Here is a 14,638-nt window from a genome sequence, read left to right as displayed (position 1 = left end):
CGCCTGTAGTCCCAGCTACTCGGAAGGCTGAGCCAGGAGAATGGCGTAAACCCGGGAGGCGGAGCTTGCAGTGAGCAGAGATCCGGCCACCGCACTCCAGCCTGGGTGTCAGAGCGAGAATCCGTCTCAAAAAAAATAAAAAATAAAAAATAATAAAAAAAATAAAAAAGACAACAAAATCCAATAACATTCTGCTTATAGCGGATACATCTAAAAATATACAGAAAAATGGCAAGTAAAGGAGTGCAAAAATACATCATTTTAAAACATTTTTTATTATACTTTAAGTTCTGGGATACATGTGCAGAACGTGCAGGTTTGTTACATAGGTATACACATGCCACGGTGGTTTGCTGTCCCCATCAACCCATCATCTACATTAGGTATTTCTCCTAATACTATCCTTCTCCTACCCCCGGACCCCCTGACAAGCCTCAGTGTGTGATGTTCCCCTCCCTGTGTCCATGTGTTCTCATTGTTCAACTCCTACTTATGAGTGAGAACATGCGGTGTTTGGTTTTCTGTCTTTGTGCTAGTTTGCTCAGAATGATGGTTTCCAGCTTCATCCATTTCCCTGCAAAGGACATGAACTCATCCTTTTTATGGCTGCATAGTATTCCATGGTGTATATGTGCCACATTTACTTTATCCGGTCTATCATTGATGGGCATTTGGGATGGTTCCAAGTCTTTGCTATTGTGAACAGTACCACAATAAACATACATGTGCATGTGTCCAAAAGTAAATTATTGATCTTCCTCCCATATCCCAAGCCTGGTTTTCTTACAGAGTTAATTTCAGGGAATAATGTACTATTCATTCACTTAGGCAAGCCAAAAATGTAGCAGCAATTCTTGACACCTCCCTTTTCCTAACACCCTATATCCCATTTCCCATTAAGTACTATTAATTTTACCTTTTAAGTACCTTTCTTCATCTTATCTTTCTGTACACCTACTTCAACCAAACTCATCAGTTGATCTACTCCAATGGCCTCTTGATTGGTATATTTGATATTACTCTTCCCTACTAATGGATTCTCTTCACTGCAACCTGGGAGATCTTTTTAAAACACAAGTCAGATCATATCATTCCCTTTATTTAGAACCTAAGAGATCTCCATTAAGATCTTCCTTTCATTGTTGGGATGAAGACCAAAATTCTGAACACGGCCTGCAAGGTTGATGTTTAATCTCCCTCTTATACACCACTACTGTGACTTTCTTTGAGTCCTTCTACTTGAAGATGTCCTTCCCAGCACAGAGACTGTTTCTTTTTTCTTTTCTTCTTCTTCTTTTTTTTTTTTTTGACAGAGTCTTGCTCTGTGGTCCAGGCTCTAGTGCAGTGGTACAATCTTGGCTCCCAGAAACCTCCGCCTCCTGGGTTCAAACAATTATCCTGTCCCAGCCTCCCAAGTAGCTGGGATTACAGGCGCCTGACACTATACCCGGCTAATTTTTTTGTATTTTTCGTAGAGACAAGGTTTCACCATGTTGGCCAGGCTGGTCTTGAAATCCTGACCTCAGGTGATCTACCCGCCTCGGCCTCCCAAAGTGCTGGGATTACAGGCGTGAGCCACCGCGCCAGGCCTGCTTCTTTTCTGAAATCATTTCCCTCAGCCCCCGTCATGTGTGAATTCCTCCTCTACCTTCACGTCTCTGATGAATTGTTTTGCGTTAGGAACACCTTCCCTAGCTCTCATGACTAAGGCAACACCCTCCTTGCAAGAACCCTCAAGGGCAGACATTTTGTCCCCATTTCACAGATAAGAAAACTGCTGTTTGCTTGAGGCCAGGCATTCGAGGCTGCGGTGAGCTGTGATTGTGCCACTGAACTCCAGCCTGGGTGACAGAGTGTGATCCTGACTCTAAAAAAAGAAAAAGAAGGCATGCTCAGAGAAGATCAGTAATAGCCCCATGGTTACATGATAGAGTTGAGGCTATAGTATCTGATCCTAAATCCTGTGCTCTTGCCATTACCTCATATTTGCTTCAGCGACATCCCTGAACAGTATTCAATAATAATGTTACATTAATGAACACGTCCAGTTTAACCTTCTTTTGTAAGAAAGTTCAGATTCCTGGGAAGGTAGAGAGAACAAGACTCCATTACTAAAAAGTAACCTTTTCTTTTCTTTCTTTTTTTTTTTTTTTGAGATGGAGTCTCGCTCTGTCGCCCAGACTGGAGTGAAGTGGTGCTATCTCAGCTCACTGCAATCTCCATCTCCTGGATTCAAGCAATTTTCCTGCCTCCGCCTCCTGAGTAGCTGGGACTGCAGGCGTGTGCTACCATGCTTGGCTAATTTTTTGTATTTTTAGTAGAGACGGGGTTTCACTGTGTTAGCCAGGATGGTCTCGATCTCCTGACCTCGTGATCTGCCCGCCTCGGCCTCCCAAATTGCTGGGATTACAGGTATGAGCCACCACACCTGGCCTTAAAAGTAACCTTTTCTTATGTACCTAAGGGGTCTCCTTCACCTACTCCAGCAACCCCTATCCTGCCTACATAAGTAATTAAAGTAGGACTGCAGCAGAGATATTTATCTGTCACCATATATTCATATGGTCTGACACTTCCCAGCTCCCACCGATGAGCAGGGCCATGTAACTAGTTCTAACCAATGGCTATTAAGTGGAAGTGATGTATGTCACTTCTGGGCTCAAGCATTTAAGTGCAGCCTTCCAGCTCTCCCTTCCTCTGCTGTGGCAACTTGGAAGTCACATGTTCCAGATGACATAATTAAAAAATGATAAATGCTTAGATCCCTGACTCACCACTTGGATGGGAGCTGCCCTGGAAAGAGGCCACACTCCAGCAGATTTTGTTGGGGAGAAAAAAATGGCTCTATGTGTGTTACCCACTCTGAGTTCAGAATCTGCTTGTTAGAGCAGTATACCTTAGCCTATTTTCACTACTACAGGCTCTGTAACTAGAGAGCTCTCTGGCCATTCAAAATCCACACTCGGTTTGTTTTCTGAATCAGTAGAAACTGTATTCCGTTAGCCATAGTCCTGCCCTTGGTGTCAGAAGCTGCCATTTGACGTATTATTGTTTAACATTAATTATGTTCCCAGATTTCTTCTCTTACCTTTGTTCTGTTACATGACTTTAGGCAGTCACCTAATGGGTTTTCCCAGGCTGGAATGCAATGGCACAATCTCAGCCCACTGCAACATCCACCTCTTGATTTCAAGGGATTCTCCTGCCTCAGCCTCCCAAGTAGCTGGGATTACAGGCATGCACCACCATGCCCAGTTAATTTTTTGTATTTGACAGAGATGGGGTTTTACCATGTTGGTCAGGCTGGTCTCAAACTACTGACCTCAAGTGACTCACCTGCCTTGGCCTCTGAAAGTGCTGAGATTACAGGTGTGAGCCACCACACCCGGTGACTTTGACATTTATTTCTGGGTAAGTCTCACCCTCCCTGTCCTTACTGCAGTTCTTTCTGGTGAACACTAGCGTAGGTCAGCCAGGTTCTTTGCTCCTGGCTGTACATTCTCCATCCTTTTCCACCCTGCTTCCTTCCACAGGAGGTGAACCTATGTGGATTTCACAAACCGATTCTCCTGCCTTATGGTGTTCTGTTGGGTTTGGCCAGTAGGAGCCTTACCAGGAGACAAGAGGGAAGGAGAAAAGCAAGGTGAGAATATTTCGTTCATTTCTCCTCTTCCTTCAGGGAATGGAAAAGTATGGAGGCCGGGCACGGTGGCTCACACCTGGAATCCCAGCACTTTGCGAGGCAGAGGCAGGAGGATCACTTGACACCAGGAGTTCAAGACCAGCCTGTGCAACATGGCGAAATGCTGTCTCCACAAGAAATATAAAAAATTGGCCATGTGTGGCATTTTTATATGCCAATATAAAAAACTGGCATGTACCTGCAGTCCCAGCTATCCAGGAGCCTGAGGTGGGAGAATCACTTGAGCCCAGGAGGTTGAGGCTTCAGTGAGGTGTGACTGCACCACTGTACTTTAGCCTTGGTGACAGGGCAAGACCTTGTCTCAAAAAAAAAAAAAAAAAAAAAAAAAAAAGAACCAGGATAAATTTTAGACTACCTTATGAGATAAAGAAATAAAGGAGTAAAGATCACATCACTTGGCTAAGGTCACATACCTAATTACAAGACAAGCAAAAATTAATCTATGGTTTGTTCACTAATTTTTTTTTTCATATAACAAACATTTATTTCACCAGCACAACTGAGATAACAAAAGGCCAATTAATTTGGCCAAGTTTATACTAATGGTTAGAGCCACAGTGAGAGCTGAACAAACAAACAGCAATGACAACGAAAACAACCACAAAACAAAGCAATGACAACAAAAACAACCACAAAACAAAACAACCTGTTCAGCTGTCTTGCCCCTCATCCCGCTACCCGTGGTGCAGCATAGCCCTCAGAATCCCCAGCTTGGATTTTAATCAGCTCCTTGTCTAGTCTCCTTTGGAAAACCCACCCACATCATCTGTGGGGTTTGTGATATTACATTTGGTGCTTAGATCTCAGTTTTTGGCTGATATGCAAAAATGAAAAAGAGCAAGGAATTCCCCCAGAGACTCCACAGCTGTGCATCTGGAAAGAACACAAATCTCTTTCAACCAAGATCTAGCAAACAAACAAAACAAACAAACAAACAAACAAAAAACAAGCCTGCAAAGTAATTTATGCTCCAAGATTTCCCTTAGGATCCCCATTTTCTGAAAGTCTCAGATGATGTGTTTGTGTGTGTGTGTGCTAGCTTCATTCTCCTCGGTCAAACTATCCATGCCTGGGAGTGCAGAAGTCCTGCTGTTTGGGGAATTGTCTCTGCCAGGGAGGGCAACATCTCAGTATATCCTCATTTAACTGTGAAGGCAGCTGTAAGCCCTTTAAATTCATAAGTGAAATTAAATCACAGAATTCTGTAGGTGGGTTTGATGCCGTCCAAAGATTCCCCAAGTGAAGAGCTAATCCATGAGTTAAAAAGTAGCAAATCTAAATATTCCATCCAGGATGCAGACTTAACCAAATAATTAAATAAAACAAAACCTGTTGATAATCAAGCCTGGATCAACATGGGACACAACATAGTGCACAGTTGAAATAATTTTCCAGTAATTCATGTTTGAAACAATGTCTTAGAGGATAAAAAGACAATTTTTTTAAGGTTTTAAATCTATAGTCAATAATAAAAATGTGCTCTGCTTTAGGAAGGGAAGTTGGTATATTTTTCATGGTTCTGGCTGGAAGTCAAAAATCCTGTGTCTGTTCCCAGTGCTATCATTGCCTGTTGGTGTTTTAGGGTCACTTATTCTCTTGTGCCTCAGTTTCTCTATTATTCTCTATTATTGAAACAATGTATAATCTATGTATGCGCTGCTTTTAGCATACACATACCAATTTATTTACATAATGGGGAGTCTGGGAATATTATTATTCAATTCGAGTTACAAAAATGTAATTTGTATTTCAGGAACACAATTATGGAGGCAAATGAAGTATACCATCCCATTATTGGCAAGATATTTAAAATTGTTTGGGGGAAAAACTATTTGGAATTCAAAACACTTTCTCCGTATGAAAACAATGGAAAATGGAGCTTTATGTTAACTTTTATATGAGCAGATCTATATTACTCGAGCACATGTCATAAATCCTTTGAAAATACAGTGACATCCTGCACAATTTTTAAAAAGTTGAAGTTTGCCTTATTTCTGACAGATGCCTGCTCCTGTCCTATGGTTTGTAAAGGAGTCACCAGATATTATCATTTGAACTTCTGAAATTTACATTTAGTATCAATGACTGAGAATCAACTCTTCCAAATAAACACACACACACACACACACACACACACACACACAATTCTACTGTTTTCCTCTTCTTTGAGAGAGGAAATGTGAAGCTCCTCATATATTACAAGCCATATAAACCTCTGCCTTTTCACTGAGGTCCAGCAACCCTTAAATGTTTTTCCCTTTTCATGCTGTTTCTTTGCATGTCAATACTTAGGGGGTGAATCCAAGGTTCTCAAACCCACATCAATTGTTGAAGTCAGATTCCTCCCCATCCCTACATCCCCTCTTTCCCAACCCCAGCCTTGTTTCTAAATATTGGAAGGATCTGCCGGGCACGGTGGCTCACGCCTGTAATCCCAGCACTTTGGGAGGCTGAGGTGGGCTGATCACCTGAGGTCAGGAATTCGAGACCAGTCTGACCAACATGAAGAAACCCTGTCTCTACTAAAAATACAAAATTAGCTGGGCATGGTGGCAGGTGCCTGTAATCCCAGCTACTTGGGAGGCTGAGGCAGGAGAATCACTTGAACTTGGGAGGTGGCGGCTGCGGTGAGCCGAGATCACGCATTGCACTCCAGCCTGGGCAACAAGAGCGAAACTTTGTCTCAAAATAAAATTGTATATATATATGAGGGATCCTTATCTTCAAAGTGAAAGTAATCCTCACTTCAAAGTGAAAAATGAAGGTTTCTCTGGTGGTACAATTTGCATTTTCTTAACCAGATTAAGTATTTCCAGCCGGGCACAGTGGCTCAAGCCTGTAATCGGAGCTACTCCAGAGGCAGAGGCGGGTGGATCGCTTGAGGCCAGGAGTTCAAGACCAGCCTGAGCAACATAGCAAGACCTCCACAAACATCTCCCTATTCCCCCACTTACTACCCCCAGCTCCATCTCTGAAAAAATTAAAAACTTAGCTGGGAGTAGTGGGATGGTCCTGTAGCCCCAGTTACTCAGGAGGCTGAGTGGGGAAGATTGCTTGAGCTCAGGAGTTTGAGGCTACAGTGAGCTATGATTGCACCACTGCACTCCAGCCTGGGTGACAGACCCTATCTCTAAAATTTATTTTTTCAATAAGAAATTAAATCACAGAATTCTGTAGGTGGGTTTGATGCTGTCCAAAGATTCCCCAAGTGCAGAGTTAATCCATGAGTTAAAAAGTAGCAAACTTAATACTCCATCTAGGATGGAGACTTAACCAAATAATAAAACAAAACAAAACCTGTTGATAATCAGGCCTGGGTCAATATCGGACACAACAAAGTGCACAGTTGAAATAATTTTAACTCATTCTTTTTTAGCTGCAAAATATTTGACCAAACACCTTAATTAAAAAGACATAAACATGGCCAGTAAGCATATGAAAAGATGCTAAACATCATCAGTTACTAGGGAAATTTTACAAAAAAAAAAGAAAAATTTTTTGAGATGGAGTCTTGCTCTGTTGCCCAGGCTGGAGTGCAGTGGTGCAATCTTGGCTCACTGCAACCTCTGCCTCCCGGGTTCAAGCAATTCTCCTGCCTCAACCTCCCAAGTAGCTGGGATTATAGGCACCCCCCACCCCCACCACGCCCAGCTAATTTTTTTGGTATTTTTAGTAGACACAGGGTTTCACTATGTTGGCCAGGCTGATCTGAAACACCTGACCACAGGTGATGCATCCGCCTCAACCTCCCTCCCAAAGCGCTGGGATTACGGGCGTGAGCCACTGCCCCCAACCTACTTCAGTTTTTCAACACAGGCTGACTCCTGTTAGCTTTGCGTGTGTCTTTAATTAAAGAGATGGAGATAGAAGGCAAGCAACAGATTTCTTTGGATGTAAAATCATCTTGCCTTCAATTAATCTGTGAGATTTATTGTGAGACTTCTTTGTTACTTTTCTTTGATTCAATTCTTTCCTGCCCCATAATCTTGAATGTCAGGTGCTCTAGTTGGAGTTCTCCATAGAGTTTACTGTGATGAACATCTTGATTAGATGTGAAATCAAATGTTATTTTACCTTTTTCATGTAGTAGAACATCTAGATAAGGTCTACAAAAGCCCCATATTAATGAGTGACTCATCTGGTGTGGTAGACATAATAATGTCCCTTCCCACCCAAGATACCCACTTCCTAATTCTCTGAACTTGAAAACATTAATTTGTATAACAAAAAAAAAAAAGGCTTTGTAAATGTGATTAAAGAACTATCTTATAACACGGAGATTATCTTGCAGGCCCTAAGCGTTATGGTAAGTGTCTTTACAAGAGGAAGGCAAAGGCAAATGTGGGGGACAGGAAATCTCTTCCTTACCCATCACTAGGATCATGGCTGAGGCCCCATCAAAAGATAGATTGACAGAGGAAAGCATACACATTTACTCAATACGTTTTATGTGACATGGGAGCCCTCATAAGGAAATGAAGGCCCTGGCTGGGCGCAGTGACTCACGCCTGTAATCCCAGCACTTTGGGAGGCCAAGGCAGGCGGATCACCTAGGCCAGAAGTTCAAGACCAGCCTGGCCAACATGGAGAAATCCCGTCACTACTAAAAATTCAAACTTAGCCAGGCATGGTGGCGCATGCCTGTAATCCCAGCTACTCTGAAGGCTGAGGCAGGAGAGTCACTTGAACTCAGGAGGTGGAGGTTGTGGTGAGCCAAGATCGTGCCATTACACTCCAGCCTGAGCAACAAGAGCGAAACTCCATCTCAAAAACAACAACAACAACAACAACAGAAATAAAGGCCCAATGGAAGAGGGAAACCCATGTATTTTTGTGCTTAGGTTTAATAAAGAGTGGACAGTCATGCAGAAGTATGATTGGATAAAAGGGGTCTGATCTGATCGAATGGTAATAAACTGAGGGGAACTCAGCGAGGCCTGTTTGTTCAGTTTCTTCTTGGCATCTCTGTCTTAGCTCTTTTCCTTCAGGTATAGGGAGGGCATCTCTTTAGTAAGAATCTTGTGACATGCTTCAGGGGAAGATCAGAAAATTCTTCCTAGGTTTTATGATTTGCATTATGGAGGAAGGGTGGTGAAAGGTGAAGTGACCTTCCTGGTTCTGCTATTTTCTCAAATGCTAAGGTGCTATATTTTGGGGTGGCGTGCCCTGAACCCCATCAAAGATTTGACTACAGAAGATGAGAAAGTGGGTCGGGCACGGTGGCTCACACCTGTAATCCTAGCACTTTGGGAGGCCAAGGCAGACAGATCACAAGGTCAGGAGTTTGAGACCAGCCTGGCCAATATGACGAAACCCCGTCTCTACTAATAAAAACACAAAAATTAGCTGGGCGTGGTGGTGCATGCCTGTAGTCCCAGCTACTTGGGAGGCTGAGGCAGGAGAATCACTTAAACCCGGGAGGCGGAGGTTGCAGTGAGCTGAGATCGGGCCACTGCACTCCAGCCTGGGCAACAGAGTGAGACTCTGTCTCAAAAAAAAAAAAAAAAAATAGAAGAAGAAGATGATTGAGAAGGTGATGTGATGATGGAAGCATACTTTGAAGATGAAGCAGGATGTCACAAACCAAGGAATACAGAGGACCACTAGAAACTAGAAAAGGCAAGGAAATGAATTATCCCTTCAGAGCCTCCAGAAGAAGCCAGTCCTGCCAACACTTTGACTTTAGCCTCGGCAACTAATTTTTGGACTTCTGACCTCCAAAACTGTAAGAATAAATCGCGTTGTTTTAAGCCACTAGGTTTATGGTAATTTATTACAGCAGCAACAGAAAATGCACACATCTAACAAAGCATTTGAATTGGCATCTATCCAAATAATTTTTAACTTTTATTTATTTAATTAATTAATTTATTTTGAGACAGAATTTCACTCTGTCGCCCAGGCTGGAATGCAGTGGCACAACCTCGGCTCACTGCAGCCTCCACCTCCTGGATTCAAATGATTCTCCTGCCTCTCAACCTCTGGAGTAGCGGGGACTACTGGCGCAGCCACCACACCTGGCTAATTTTTGTATTTTTTTATATAGACGGGATTTCGCCATGTTGGCCCAGCAGGTCTCAAACTCCTGTCCTCAAGTGATCCGCCCATCTCGGCCTCCCAAAGTGCTGGGATTACAGGCGTGAGCCACCATGCCTGGTCTTAACTCATATATATACACATACACACAGACACACACACACACACGTATATAAAAATATATATATTTTACCTGTCATCTTTTATTTGGAGGTTACTTCCCATTAGGATATGAAAGGATTCAGCAACGATCGAGATTGTGTTCCTCATGGAGGGGCTTGGGCCAAGAAGGTCATGGTGGGGAGTGCAGAGCTTGTCCTCTTCTTCAGTGGTACTTGCGTAGCCGCTCGTGCTTGAGCTCCTTGTAGGAAAGGCAGTAAAGAGCACGTAGCCTGCCAGCACCATGGTCAGCCCCGCGATGCTCCCCTTCTTCACGTTGATGTACTTCTTGTAGCACCGGTAGTAACCTCTTTGAATCGCTCCGGCAATGCACTAGGGGTAAAGTCCTGCATCAAGGTCCAACTTGGCAGCTCCCCTAGTTTGACCTCTAGATGTTTCTTGTCCTTCGCTGGTACGACTGACGCCATCTTGGAGTCCTGGTGTCAGCTTTGCCTAATTTAGATTCTTACCGGACTGTATCCACAAGGACCAATCATTTAAAAAGTGAAACAGACATTGGGCTATACAGTCTTTTAAGTCTTGGCTTTAGTATGAATATGAGCTATATATAAAATTTAGAAATTCAGAAATCTCAAGTATGTTTATTTTAGAATGATAGTTTAATGACTTTGAGATTGTTTTAGAAGCCGTATCAACATCAGGTGTAAAAAAGAGAGAACAATAATATTTTCTAAATCCTAGATTTTAGTATTATTTGACTCAAGGAACAAACTAGTAGTGAGTGTCAAGTGTCTCATTTTTATCTTTTATACCAGAGAGTGCTCAGTGTACTAAAAATAATGCCTGCTGTCTGGAGGGGCATGTAATCAGTTCTGGGATTCTTTTTTTTAATTTATTTTTATTTTTATTTATTTATTTTTGAGATGGAGTCTTGCTCTGTCCCCAGGCCGGAGTGCAGTGGTGCAATCTCAGCTCACCGCAAGCTCCAGCTCCCAGGTTCAAGTGATTCTCTTGCCTCAGCCTCCAGAGTAACTGGGATTACAGGCACACACCACCACGCCCGGCTAATTTTTGTATTTTTGGTAGAGACGAGGTTTCACCATGTTGGCCAGGATGGTCTCGATCTCTTGATCTTGTGATCCACCCGCCTTGGCCTCCCAAAGTGCTGAGATTACAGGTGTGAGCCACTGCACCCGGCCTTGGGATTGTTATTTTTAGTGAGATGCTCTGAAAAAATTACAACCTGTAAATTTCATTTGGCAGCTTCGAGGATTATAAATAATTCAGTAGGCTCTTAGATATCTGAGTTTCTGTCTAACTCTGGCTAGCACATTACAAAATGTGTCAAGAAGAATGTTAATGTTGCATGTGAAAGAGAGAGCCCAGGAATCTGATCTTGAGAACTTGAACATAATGTTGATGTATGTGCTATAGGCTTATAGGCTCCCTGCAGCAACCTTCTATTAGATCAATGCAAAAAGAAAAGGTCTATCATTTCCTACTCCATTTCCATGCCCATAAAAGTTTTGTTTGCCCCTTTGAAATCTGCAATGAATCTAGAGCAGTAGCATCAATACTTTCCTGACACTGGATAGATACTATTCACAGCATCCCCCCTGCTCATTGTCACCAGCATCACTATCCTCATTACCACCATCCCCATCACTAGCATCTGTAGCACACTTAGTCTACAAAGAGCTTTCATTTGCCTGACCTTCTTAGAACAAGATAATTATCAACTTTTGGTGATGGACAGAGTGTTTGGACACTTCATCTTGCAATGATTTTGTGGGGGTAAATAGGGCAGCATTATTATACTCCTTTGCACAACTCCCAACGACACAGTGTTTGCTGCATAAGGAATGCTTGATAAATATAAAATTGATTAATGTAAATAGGAAACTAAAACTCAAGAGAAGTTCTGTTGTTTTCTCAGTATCAGGAAAAAAGGGAATTGCAGACACTAGTACTCAGGTCTTCCAATTTATAGCATGGGAAACAAACAAAAAAGCTTGTGTAAACCCTTGGAAATGGCTCTATGTTGTCTTAGTTGAATATTAAGGGGAAGATCAAAAGATCAAAAAGGCCATTGTGATTCATCAAAAGTACTCATTCATTGGCTTTATCTCACCTGATAGGAAAAGAGAAAACAAGAAATGAAAATTGATGATACACCACTTTAAAACAAAATCAACATCATAGTATTGTCACTGAATGTTGATCATTTGTTGTGGAAAGGAGAAAGGGATTTAGCAATGTGGCTATAGGTCATTTGTACTTTCTTCGTCCATTCTTCCTCTCTGTGGGGAGTAGGAGTACATTTCCTCTCCTTTGTATAAACTAAAGACAATTTCCCTTTCTAGACTTAAGTTTTCCTTGACCCAAGTTAATACACAGCTAACCCTGCTCAGATTGATACATATGTAAATTTACACAATTGTTTCTATTTGTAAAGGGAAAAGCGATAGTCAACAAAATGTGAGAAGTGCTCTTTTAAAAGTCCTCAATCACTCACAGCAAAGGTGTTTAAATTGCTAAGGACCAACGAAGGCATTTCTGAAGCCTGCTCTCTGTAGGAGACTCAAATCTGCAACCAGGAAGCACCTGGGTCATTGGGAGGCCTATAATTACTTGGAAAAACAGAGGATGAAATTCAGGGCATTACCTATAATGTTCACTTATTTCTACCAAAGTCTTGATTCAAATTGATTTAGCAATTCCACAGTTTCAGGTGAAAGGAAGCTAATATTTATTGTGTTGCTACTCCAACCACCCACCCAGTGAGGTAGAAATTATTTGTTCAATTTTTAAGATAAGAAAACTGAGAAATAAGTTATGGAACTTATGAAGCTATATAAAATTGAGGTTAAGAGCTGGGGCTTGAGTTTCATTGCCTTGAGTTCCAATCCTGACACAATCATTAACTAGCTGATCTTGGAAGGAAAATGGACTCTCTAAGCCTCAGTTTCTTTACCTATGAAATGCGAGTGGGAATGGGGAATAGGAGCTACTGCAAACAGTTGTTTTGAGGATTCATGTCAGACTAGAAATACTCAATTATTCTCATCAAAGTGAATAAGGTATAAATTTCAGAGATGGAATTCAAACCTCAAGCTCATCTCATTTCACCGTATTGCCCTTTAGATGATGTTCACAAAGGCCGGCATTTTTCTTGGTCAGGTGTCTAGAATTAGAACTTTAAAATGATCTTTCTGGTCAATTTAAATCTGCTGTGGAGCCAGTTGCCCACCTACGGGTAAAGCGCCTGTTATGTGTTAAATTGAAAGATGACAATGGCTGCAAGAATTTGGGAGGGAGGCCCTCAGTCCCATATAATTTCATGTTGCAGGACATGGAATGTGTACAAGAAGATACAAATAGAGTTGGACAAGAAAGACTTTACCTATCTCTGGAGGAATTGGCTTTGAGGAGACCTGCAAAGGGTGAATCTGTTACACACACACACACACACACACACACACACACACACACACACAGTGGGAAACACCATGCAGTCAGGAATATGAAGATTTCCATAAAAGTGAAGGTCATACTATTCCCCAGTTCCATTTTGTCAGGAGAGCCAGTGACATGTCCAGTCCAAATCAAAGCACGCTGTGCCACGGTTTTCACCACGTGTTTTAAGAATGAGGAGGCGGGCGCGATGGCTCACGCCTGTAATCCCAGCACTTTGGGAGGCCAAGGCAGGCGGATCACGAGTTCAAAAGATCAAGACCATCCTGGCCAACATAGTGAAACCCCGTGTCTACGGGGTTGAACCTGGGAGGCAGAGCTTGCAGTGAGCTAAGATCATGCCACTGCACTCCAGCCTGGACAACAAGAGTGAAACTTCCTCTCAAGAAAGAAAAAGAAAATGTGTATTCAACCAAGATGATGAGTACCTACTTGCCATATAAATCACAACTGCTCTCAACACCCCAGGTCTCTCTCTCTCTCTCTCTCTCTCTCTTTCTCTCTCTCTCTCCCCCTGACACACGCCCCAAGGAAGTTGATTCTTTCTGTATCCAACTACTGAATTTAGCCTTCCTTCAAAGCCCAACTTAAAAGCAAACTCCTACCTGATATATTGTAGGATGTATGAGCACAAATGTTTCCTTTCTTTCTTCCAAAAAGTCATCTCAATTTTCCTCCATTGTCCTCTACTCTCTGTTCATAATCTCCCCTTTCTCTTTTTTTTTTTTTCTGATGGAGTCTCACTCTGTCCCCAGGCTGAAGTGCAGTGGCGTGATCTTGGCTCACTGCAACCTCTGCCTCCCAGGTTCAAGCTATTCTCCTGCCTCAGCCTCCCGAGTAGCTGGGACTGCAGGCGTGAGCCACCACGCCCAGCTAATTTTTGTATTTTTAGTAGAGACTGAGTTTCTCCATGTTGGTCAGGCTGGTCGCGAACTCCCGACCTTAGGTGATCCGCCTGCCTCAGCCTCTCAAAGTGCTGGGATTACAGGCGTGAGCCACCGTGCCCGCCCAATGTTTCTTTTAATATGCTTTTAATGTTTTTGAAACAAAGAAAATTGACGTTAAAATAAGTACCATATAATGCCAAAATTAATTTTAAAGCCAGGAAATTGTTTCTATAACTATGATTTTAAAGTCTTCATTACAGCTCTGAAAAGTTGTAAGAAATACTGTATGGATCTAGTTTTTAAAATGTTGTCCAAAACAATCTCCTTGTTTCATCTGGCATCCTTTACTAAATCATATTAATTTTAAGACAGTTTTTTCAATCTGTCTCCAATTACTAAGAAATGTTGAAAATATGAA

At 42.2% G+C, this 14,638-nt stretch overlaps 1 pseudogene; it reads right to left on the bottom strand.

Annotated features, from left to right (window-relative positions):
* Positions 1-10,064: 10,064 nt before the first annotated feature.
* On the bottom strand, positions 10,065-10,343 carry LOC102126939 (ATP synthase subunit f, mitochondrial pseudogene; annotated as a pseudogene).
* Between the last annotated feature and the right edge of the window lie 4,295 nt (positions 10,344-14,638).

This window comes from Macaca fascicularis, chromosome 15 (assembly GCF_037993035.2).
Source record: "Macaca fascicularis isolate 582-1 chromosome 15, T2T-MFA8v1.1".
Lineage (NCBI taxonomy): Eukaryota > Metazoa > Chordata > Mammalia > Primates > Cercopithecidae > Macaca > Macaca fascicularis.
The sequence above is the reverse complement of the archived record's forward strand: the minus strand, read 5'-3'. Positions and strand labels throughout refer to the sequence as shown.